We start from the raw sequence: 10,490 nt of genomic DNA, 5'->3' as shown, positions 1-10,490 counted from the left end.
CTGAGCAGTCTCCCCTCACAGGACTCACCCACAGGTGGACACTCTGGAAAATGAATCCAAGGATGATTTTTCAACTGGATTGAACATCTTATTTGGAATACAAAAGGCTTCAATTGAGTCTTGATTTACATCCAAAGTGAATTAAACTGAGATGAATTAAGGCCACTTTAATCTCAACAGGAAGTGTCCACAGAGGAGTTATCATGTTTTAATTCACATTTCTGTTTAATGCAGATTGAAAGTGGCCTAATTCAGTTTCATTCACTTCCGCCTAAAAGTGAATTAAACTGAATTTACTGAGGGTATCGACACTGGGGCTCAGTCTGGTTTAATGGCAACATCTTAAATTCCCCCTTGGAGATAAACCCTGAGGGACGCATCTGACGAAGCAGCTCTTTTGCACACAAAAGCTTATGCTCCAAAAAATCTGTTAATTTACAAGGTGCTGCAGGACTTGTTTTTGCAGATACAGACTAACACGGCTACCTGTCTGATACAAGAAAAAGGAGGGACCTTTGCACCAAAATTAACGTAAGCTCTTGGTGTTTCTTCCCACAGATACACATTCATTTTGCACAGTCTCTCCAGAGAACTGTTCTACCAGTGCGCAGAGCTGCCGTGTGAACTGCAGTGAGGGGGCCTGCCTCTTCACTTGGGAAACAATCTCCTGCAGAGAGTGAGGGGGACTTGGCACCCCCATTTCCTTCCCCCAAATCCACCTCACTTTCCAGCCAGCCCACAATGCTCTTATTCCAAAAGGATGAGCTCAAATTCAGGGTCTCTTCAGGTTGCTTCCATTAGGGTGAGAATGAAATGAGATGCGTCAGGTCTGTTCCTGAGGGGTTGAAAGGGGTAGTGGCATGGCGGGATTGGGGGTGCCCCCTGTGGGGAGGAAAGGTCTGAGGGGTTTGTGTTGGGTAAGGTTTGTGTGGTATGGGAGGAGCTGCGTGTGTGTTGGGAGCATGTAGGTGGGTTGTGTCAGATACATGGCTGGAGGAGTTGCAGTACAGGAGGGTTGTTCACAGAAAGGTGTGTGTGTGCCTTGTGACTATGTGTGGGTTAGGTTGGGTATGGGGATGAAAGGAAGTGTGGGCTGCATGTGCGCGTGCACACACACACACACACACACACACACACACACTCTCATTTTGTCATTCTTCCCTGCCCCAGGAGGGCAGGATGAGAAGATTGTCTGCGCAGCATGTGTGGAGAACACCTCTGCCAGCCCTGCAAATGTCATTAGCCTGACCACTGAGATGGGCAAACAAGTGAGGACCAACTCCATGTGTTGTCAAAGCTACAAGTTCCACCCAAAAATAACCAAGGGAGGTGAGTACTGGGCTCTGTCTTTCACAGGCACAGCTGTCTGACAGGCAGGAAAACAATTTGCCTGCCAACACCTGAAATTTCCTAACAGTTTTAAACCCTGTGAAATCAAAACGAAGCTTTCAATTTCCGTGAGTGTGAAATACCATTTTACCATCAATCATATTGGCCACATTTCATTCTCTGCCTGCTTTTGGCTTTTGACAGCAGTGTGAGGAACTGAGACTGATTTTTTTTGTTTTGTTTTGGTGGTGGCTCTGAAAAATTGAAAACAAATTTTGTCTCAGCTCACACTGAATCCAGAATATTTTCAGATATTACTGGGAATTTAAAAAGTCACTTTGTGCCCCTCCCATTGGGAACTTGGCTCTCCCACGCCTTCTCTCCTTGTAACTACATAAGCCTCGTGTTTGTCTGGATTATTCTTCCTTTTCTGTCTGTGGTGTTTCCAAACATTGCCTCTGCTGGCAAAGTTACCGAGTGCCAGAGTTGTCTCTTTCCATTTTTATTGCTTTTTTTTTTTTTTTTTTTCATTTCTTGGAACATTTCCCCAAAACTGAAGGTGTTTGGAAACATCACAGAAAAACGTCTCCCCAAATATGCACATATCATCTAGTTTATTATATTCAAAGGCAAAACCCAGCCCCCTGGGCTTGAAAGCTGAAAAACATTTGAAAACCAGAATGAAAATCAGGTTGCAGTGACTTGAAAAAGATCATTTAGGAATTTCCTGTCAAGTTTTAAAATTTTTGTCACTGCTTCCCTTTTGCCAGAGACTGTTCATTGTGGGTTGAGGCAAAATGGAGTATTTTCAGCGATATGCGAGGTTGGAAACTGACCTCAAAGTGAGCTATTGGCAAAGTTCTGCAGCCCTGGGTGGCTGGGAGGGATATGATGGCTGACCAGGGCTGCCTTGGTTCTGATCCCTGTTTATTTCCACCTGCCATTAACACCACCAGCACCACAATGGTCTGGAAAGGCAGCAGCCCCCAGAGTGCCTGTGAGCTGAAAGCCAATGACAGCTTCTACTGTCCCTAGCAGATGTACACGCTGACCAATACCAGCTGTGTTATAGCTGCCAACAAGGGCTCTAACCCTGCTGTTCATGCCCTAGTGGTCTTGCTTGGTGGCTCCCGGTTAGCCAGCTGTCCTGATGTGCCCTCTCTCTACAAGATCCTGGAGAAACATCCCCACATGTGCCCCCTGGGATTTGGGGGTGCCTTTGGGGAGATGCGTTTGTCACAGGTTGACAGGCTCCATACGAGAAAGTGGAGGAGACCAGGTGCCATTTCCCTGCTTCCATTATGCAGGATATCACCCTCGATGGCCTTGAAATCAGTGGGTCAAATGAAAATGGGATTGAAACCGTTCAAGTGGCTGCTTGTTTCTTGTCATGGAGAGGCAGCTGAAGGATTTTCCCAGCATGCACAGTGGTGATATGTGTTGGGGGTGGGGTCACTCCCTCTGCATCACCCTGTAAGAATGCTGGGTCAGACCAATGGCCCATCTTGCCATGGCCTGTCTTCTGGTGTCAGATGCTCCAGAGGGAGTTGAGGTTGTGAAATCCTCATTCCTTTATTGGTCTGTCCTCCTGGTCCCCACCTCTGAGTGATCTCTGTCTAGTTCTTGGATTGTTCCTGTCTGTTGTACAATTAATTCTGCTTGGTGTAAATCAGTTACAGTGGCGAGGCATGATTAGTTAGGTATTTTGGTTACTGTGTGGTAGGACTGGTTAGTGAAATTTTAGTAAAACAATTGGTCCAAGAATTCCTAAGCAGGATTCAAATTTCCCTGTATAAACTGGGGTCCCAGAGGAAGTTATTTGGGAACCACTTCCAGGACACAGCCCGAGATCAGAGCTGCCTGACCTCCACTCTGTGCCAACGACACCATGTGGAAATCATAATCCCCAGGACAGAGCTGATCCTGAGTGGCCATCCAGAACAGTTCACCTGTCTTACTGGGAGTGGTTCACACTGTGCATGCTGCTTTTGGGGACCGTTGTTGAATGGAGGTCACTTAGGGTCTGATGGTGTAAGGCTCTTTCATGTGTAAAAGACCCCCCAAACCTACAGTGTCAGGTTATACCTGAAAGGGGCTGGTGGGTGCCTATACTCAGAAGGTTACATCTGAGCCCTAGGAATGGGCAAGGGTGGGTGACCCTAGGGCAGGGGTCTGCAACCTACAGCTCCGGAACTGAATGCAGCTCTTTAAGGACTTCTTTGTGGCTCCCAACACTATAACTGCAAAGTAAATAAAACAAAACAAAAGAAAACACTTCTGATTATTTTTGATAAATGGTGAACGTCCAAAAGCCCCCAAATGACCAACTTGTATAAAAAAAACAAACAACATGCAACCTCAAAATGTTGGATAACTCTCCCTTGAATATGTGGAGTGTGTTGTGCGATATGTGTGCATGCTGTTTTTAAAATGGGTTGCATGAAGTAGGGTTTGACTTTATTTATTAAGAACCATCTCGTATTCACATGCGCTGCAGCTCTGGAGTTATTAAATATTTTACCAAATTTGAAAAAAATGGCTCTTCTTGTTGTTTTGGTAGCCAACCCTGATCTAGGGTGTGTGACAATGACCGTAATTCTATAACTAAATTTCCCCAGGCTGGTGCAACATCATACTCAAGACATCCCAGTCAGACGTGATGTCCTTGATTTGGGGTGGGTAAGGGGAGCTGCCATCCATGACCATGTGCACAAGTGAAGGAGGAGGAAGTTAACAAGCTCCTCTAGAAGCAGGAGCGGAGCTGTTGCAATGGGGCCAACAACAGGGCAATCTTCAATTTCCTTGTGATATTCCCTGGAACCTGTTTGGTGTCAATTTGTCATTAGAACCAATGGGACCCAATCCCCCACTGAGACAATGGGTCCTACTCCACTGAGGTCAGCAGGGTCAGATCCCTGGCTACTGGCAATCGGTCACGGCTGTGGGATTTCCCAAATCCAATAATCTGGCTAAACACCTCTCAGGTGCAAACAGTTGCACCTCTCCCCTTGTAACTCCTGCAGATGTCACCTCTTATCTCTGGGGCATGAGCCAGAGGAGGGCAGGGGAACAGCTCCATAAAACACAAGCTGATGGGCTGAGAAAAAGCCAATTAGAATTGTACTACAAGAGGGTGTGCCCAGGCTTGAGGGTCGTGAGATGTTTGGCAGTTCAGTAAATCATTCACTGTAATTCCTGAAGGACGTATAAATCTGAGTCTATTTTTGGACTGTATAGAAAGGACAGGGGCTGGGCTGGGCTGGGCTAGACAGGCAGGTGCATCCCTGCACTATTGGAGAGAACTTGGAGCTTAACAGAACCATTGCACGGTTGAAGGTAAGCGTTTTTAAGCCATGTTAAATCATTGTTCGTAATCATTCGTGATCTGGTGTAAAGCATTTAAAGGACAGAGGTACATTGCACGTGCAAGTTGCCTTTGTAAAACTCTGTGATGATGCTATACCAGGGACAAAGTGGATCAATTTCTGCGAGGGGAAAGAAGCCCCAGTGATGGGATAGTGTGTGACCAAAATAGGGAGATTCTTAAAGGGAAATCCATCAGTGAAGTGGCCAGCGTCTGTTGAAACTCCCTGGGGTTGGGCCTCAAGTGCTTTGAACGTCCCACGTCTATGGGGCAGAGAAGAGTCCACTGATTTGGACTTTCAAAAAGCCTTCAGCCATAGAGCAAGAAGGACTCTGAGCAGTCCTGGTGAGGAGGCAAGGGGCTGCCATGGAGGAGACACAGCACACTAGCCAGACAACAGAGCTGTTTGCAGTGCTGTTGTAGCCAAGTGAGTTCCAGTATATCAGACAGACAAGGTGGGTGAGGAAATAGCTTTTATTGGGTCAGCTTCTGCTGGGGGGGGGGAGACACAAGCTGTTGAGCGCCGCAGGCCTGTGGAAGAGCTCCGTGTCACTCAGAAGCTTGTCTCTTTCCCGCACCTCGTTTTCACGGAAACAAGAGCAGGAATTTGAGAGAATTTTGTGTGATGGCAAAAGCTTAAAAGCTTGAAAAATCTGTTCTAAGCCCAGCAGAATTTGAACTACTCACACCACCTCCAAGAGGGGTAAGCGAGAAGGGGATGAAAACTGCAGCTAAGGCAACTTACTTTCAGAATCGTAGAACACTAGAACTGGGAGGGACCTGAGAGGTCATCAGGTCCAGTCCCCAGCCCTCATGGCAGGACCAAGCACTGCCAAGACCATCCTTGTTAGATATTTATCTGAACTGTTCTTAAATATTTCCAGTGATTCTACAACCTCCCCAGGCAATTTATTTCAGCGGTTAACCACCCTGACAGTTAGGAAGTTTTTTCTAATATTCAACCTAAATCTCCCTGGCCACAGTTTAAGCCCATTGCTCCTTGTCCTGTCCTCAGAGGTTAAGGGGAATATATTTTCTTCTTCCTCCTTATAATATCCTTTTAGGTACTTGAAAGCTGCTATCATGTCCCCTCTCAGCCTTCTGTTCTCCAGACTAAACAAACCTTGTTTTTTCAATCTTCATCAGAGGTCACATTTCCTTGACCTTTAATCATTCTTCTTGCTCCCATTGAGGTAGAGAAAACTAATTGTTGTGGGCTAATGAGCAGAACAATGGCAGATGACGTTCTTTCTTGAGGAATGCAAAGTAGAGGTACATCGGGGCTGTGGGGGGTGGAGTTGAAGTGCTCCTAGACTTGGACAGGTTCTAACTGAACCATGTTGATCCAGGGAAGGGACCATGAACGTCCCCGTGGGAGGGTCAATGCGCTCCCCGTCTCACTTTGCATTTGTGGAAGAGAAAAGCGAAGAACCCCTTGATTTGTCCCAAGGGATGGGGACAATATAGAAAATGCTGCCCTGTGGTGCCTCTCGCCCCATGTCGGGAGGGACTTTGCAGGCGTGGAGCCGACATGAACAAGCGAGTGGCAAACTCGTCCAGCCTGGAGTCCTGCCATGGGACGAGAATCCTGTGGGTCCCACAGCACTTGCTGCCTTCACAGCAGGGTGGGTAAAAAGTACTTTGTTGCTGGTGAGACTGGGTGGGCAACGGGCACAAACTGCTGTAATGGGAGGGGAATCATATGGCAGCAGCTCCCCATAAAGAGAGTTTCAACAATAGAAAATGGAGCTTTTTTAAATAAAGGCTTTAATACTTAAATGTAAGTGAGGGATAGAAAGAAATTTGATGTCTATTAAAACAGGAGTCAAAGTATTTTTACACAGTTTAAGATACGATTTGTTTTATGGTTTCAGTAGAAACAGTTATGTCTGGCTTCTGCATATATATATGTAATCAAACTTTTCTTTTTGTTAGAGCAGGAGAGGAATCTGTCTCTAGTTTTTTGCAACTGTGAGATGAAGACAAATGCAAGCAACAATGTGGGAGGGGGATTTAAAAAAAATCCCATGTGGGGCTGTAGGGTGTGAGAAGATTTTGTAACGGTCTCACGAGAGCCATCCGACCCCTCTGTGAACCCTCAGCGGAACCCTAAACAAAAGCATGCTTGCCAATACTTCAAGGCTATGCCCTGCAAAACAACTAACCCTGCCCTTACAACACCTGCGAAACAAAGCACGCTTGCCAATACTTCAAGGTTACGCTGGCAGTAGGCCACAAGGGATAGTAATAAAATATGCATAGGCAATTTTATGCTAATGCGTTCAGCTTTATCAGCTAGTGTTAGGAGACCCGTTACAGAGCCTCTCTCCGAGCAAAGCTCTGGTGCATCGGGTCTTCCCCCCACGGGTGACCGCGGCGTCTCTGGGGCTCCTGTCATGGGTGTCATGAGCTTTCAATAAACCAAATATAGCACTCGCCTTCTGGGTGCAGCCTCGTTTCTGGGGAACCTGAGCCTGGTTGGCTACAGGGGCTCTACACTGGAGCTCTACCGATTATTTCTAGACGTGTCTGCGGCAGGATTAGCTGAGAGAAAGTTTTGCGCCAAAAAGGTTTTTCCACCAAAAAATGTAGGTTTGGGGACACTGCAACTTTTTTGCAAATTTGTATTAATTTCAGCACGTTGCTGCAGCAGCAAAACCAGATCCTTGGGGAAAAAAATCCCGAAAAAACACAAACGTTTTTGTCTTCACAATTACAGAATGAAATGTTTTGATTTTTTCAACTTGAATGTCATTTCAAGTTTGACAGTAACATTGATTTATATTTAAACCAATTCCAAATGTTTTTAAAATGAACCAAAATTTACTTAGAAGAATTAGATGTCTGCAAATCACCAGGGCCTGATGAAATGCATCCTAGAATCCTCAAGGAGCTGATAGAAGAGGTATCTGAGCCTTTAGCAATCATTTTTGGAAAATCGTGGGAGACGGGAGAGATGCCAGAAGACTGGAAAAGGGCAAATATAGTACCCATTTATAAAAAGGGGAACAAGAATAACCCGGGAAACTACAGGCCAGTCAGCTTAACTTCTGTGCCAGGAAAGATGATGGAGCAGGTAATTAAAGAAATCATCTGCAAGCATTTGGAAGGTGGTAAGGTGCTAGGGAACAGCCAGCATGGCTTTGTTAAAAACAGATCATGTCAAACCCATCTAATAGCTTTCTTTGATAGAATAATGAGCCTTGCGGATAAGGGAGAAGCGGTGGATGTGGTATACCTAGACTTCAGTAAAGCATTTGACACGGTCTCACATGATATACTTATCAATAAACTATGCAAATACAACTTAGAAGGGGCTACTATAAGGTGGGTGAACAACTGGCTGGATAACCGTACCCAGAGAGTAGTTATTAATGGTTTTCAATCCTGCTGGAAAAGTATAACTAGTGGGGTTCCCCAGGAGCCTGTTTTAGGACTGGTACTGTTCAATATCTTCATTAACGATTTAGATATTGACATAGAAAGTACACTTATTAAGTTTGCAGATGATACCAAGCTGGGAGGGGTTGCAACTTCTTTGGAGGATAGGGTCATAATTCAAAAGGATCTGGATACACTGGAGAACGGGCTGAGGTAAACAGGATGAAGTTTAATAAGGACAAATGCAAAGTGCTCCACTTAGGAAGGAACAATCAGTGTCACACATACAGAATGGGAAAGGACTGCCTAGGAATGAGTACAGCAGAAAGGGATCTAGGGGTTATAGTGGACCACAAGCTAAATATGAGTCAACAGTGTGATGCTGTTGCAAAAAAAGCAAACATGATTCTAGGATGCATTAACAGGTGTGTTGTGAACAAAACACGAGAAGTCATTCTCCCGCTCTACTCTGCGCTGGTTAGGCCTCAGCTGGAGTATTGTGTCCAGTTCTGGGCACCGCAGTTCAGGAAAGACATGGAGAAATTGGAGAGGGTCCAGAGGAGAGCAACGAGAATGATCAAAGGTCTAGAGACCATGACCTATGAAGAAAGGCTGAAAGAATTGGGCTTGTTTAGTTTGGAAAAGAGAAGATTGAGGGGGGACATGATAGCAGTTTTCAGGTATTTAAAAGGGTGTCATAAGGCAGAGGGAAGGAACTTGTTCTTCCTGGCCTCTGAGGATAGAACAAGAGGCAATGGACTGAAATTGCAGCAGGGGAGGTTCAGGTTGGACATTAGGAAAAAGTTCCTAACTGTCAGGGTGATCAAACACTGGAACGAATTGCCTGGGGAGGTGGTAGAATCTCCATCACTGGAGCTATTTAAGAAGAGGTTAGATAGATGGCTTTCAGGGATGGTCTAGAAAGTGCTTGGTCCTGCCATGAGGGCAGGGGGCTGGACTCGATGGCCTCTCGAGGTCCCTTCCAGTCTTACTCTTCTATGATTCTATGAAAACCAATTTTACTTCAGCTTTTCAGTCAGATGAGAATATTGGGTCAACCAAAAATGATTTTTATTTCCTGATCTTTTAGAATCACCAGTGAACCACAATTTGCACAGCTCTGTTACCTGGTGTGTCCCCTCCCTGCCCACCGAACCTGTCTGTAATTCCCTTTCCACCTTCTTATCAGCCTTTGCTTTTTCCTTTCCCACATGGCAGAGCTCGCTGGGCCAGCTGTGAGAAGGCTCTGTTCAGCTCCAACCACAGCCCCAGTCTCCTCCCTGCACCGTGATGGCTTCCTTCCTCCTCTGCCTCATCCCTGCTCTCCTAGTTACAGCCAGTGCACAAGGTGAGTTATCTGCGGCTGCAGCCTTTTAACCCTTCCCGGACTTTGATCCTTTGTATACCCTGGCTCTGCAGCCAGGGACCCTCCAGCATGTGCAGGGCAGTGGGATTAGCTGTGTGCAGGGCACACAGCCCTGTCTACACTACGGTTACTGTAGAAGTTTAGCCATGGCAATGCAGCTGGGCCAGCAGGTCCCCACAGTGAAGATGCCGCCTGCCCCAGTGGAAAGGGTTTTCCATCCCTGTGGGAACTCCCCTCCCTGAGTGATGGTGGCCCAAGTTGAGGGAAACATTCACCCCTGGATCCTGTGGTAGGGGGTCACATTTGTCCCACTGCCAGCCAGTCCATCAGAGAGCCTTCCCAATGGAGAGCAATGCTCATGAGGCTACAGGACAGGGCGTCTGGGTTCTGCCCCCCAAACCTACTTGTCTGACCCCTCTGCCGGCCAGCTGGCAGCCCACCCAGACAGCCTGGCTGCCCCCACCTCACCGGTGTCCCCATATCTCTGGGCAACAAGGTAACTTCTGAGCATCACATCCCTTCAGCTCCAGCGTTGCAGGAGATGTTCTAGGCAGCTGTAGGGAGAACCTGATGGATTTGGGGAAATCAGAAAACTGGAAGGGGGAAGTCGGGGACACATGGAGCCATTGGTGTCTGACCAGCCCAGGCACATTTTCAACCCCCGTAAATGTGGACAGCTTACAGAACCACTTGGTGGAGCCACTGCATCAGCCAGTCCACCAGCCCCCAGCTCAGCTCCGCCCGGTGCCCCCTGGAACATGTTACACCGAGTGTCTGGTCACCCAGAGTGAAAGAAGGAAGATGGTGTGTGGTGGGGAAATGGGGTACATTAATATGGGGCATAGGGAGTGCACAAAGCCCCTGGCATGATGGATGATGGGCGAATGGGGGACCCTGGTGTGAAGCATGGGAAATGGGGGGTACCCAGTGACCCTGGCCTGGGGAGAGAATGGGGGATCCTTGTATGGGGGATGAGGAAAGGGCAGCACACAGAGACCCTGGCATGTGGTAGGTGGTGGGAGGACTTGTGTGATAAAAGCAGGAAGACGG

Source organism: Carettochelys insculpta, chromosome 30, assembly GCF_033958435.1.
Source record: "Carettochelys insculpta isolate YL-2023 chromosome 30, ASM3395843v1, whole genome shotgun sequence".
NCBI classification, from domain to species: Eukaryota; Metazoa; Chordata; order Testudines; family Carettochelyidae; genus Carettochelys; species Carettochelys insculpta.
The sequence above is the reverse complement of the archived record's forward strand: the minus strand, read 5'-3'. Positions refer to the sequence as shown.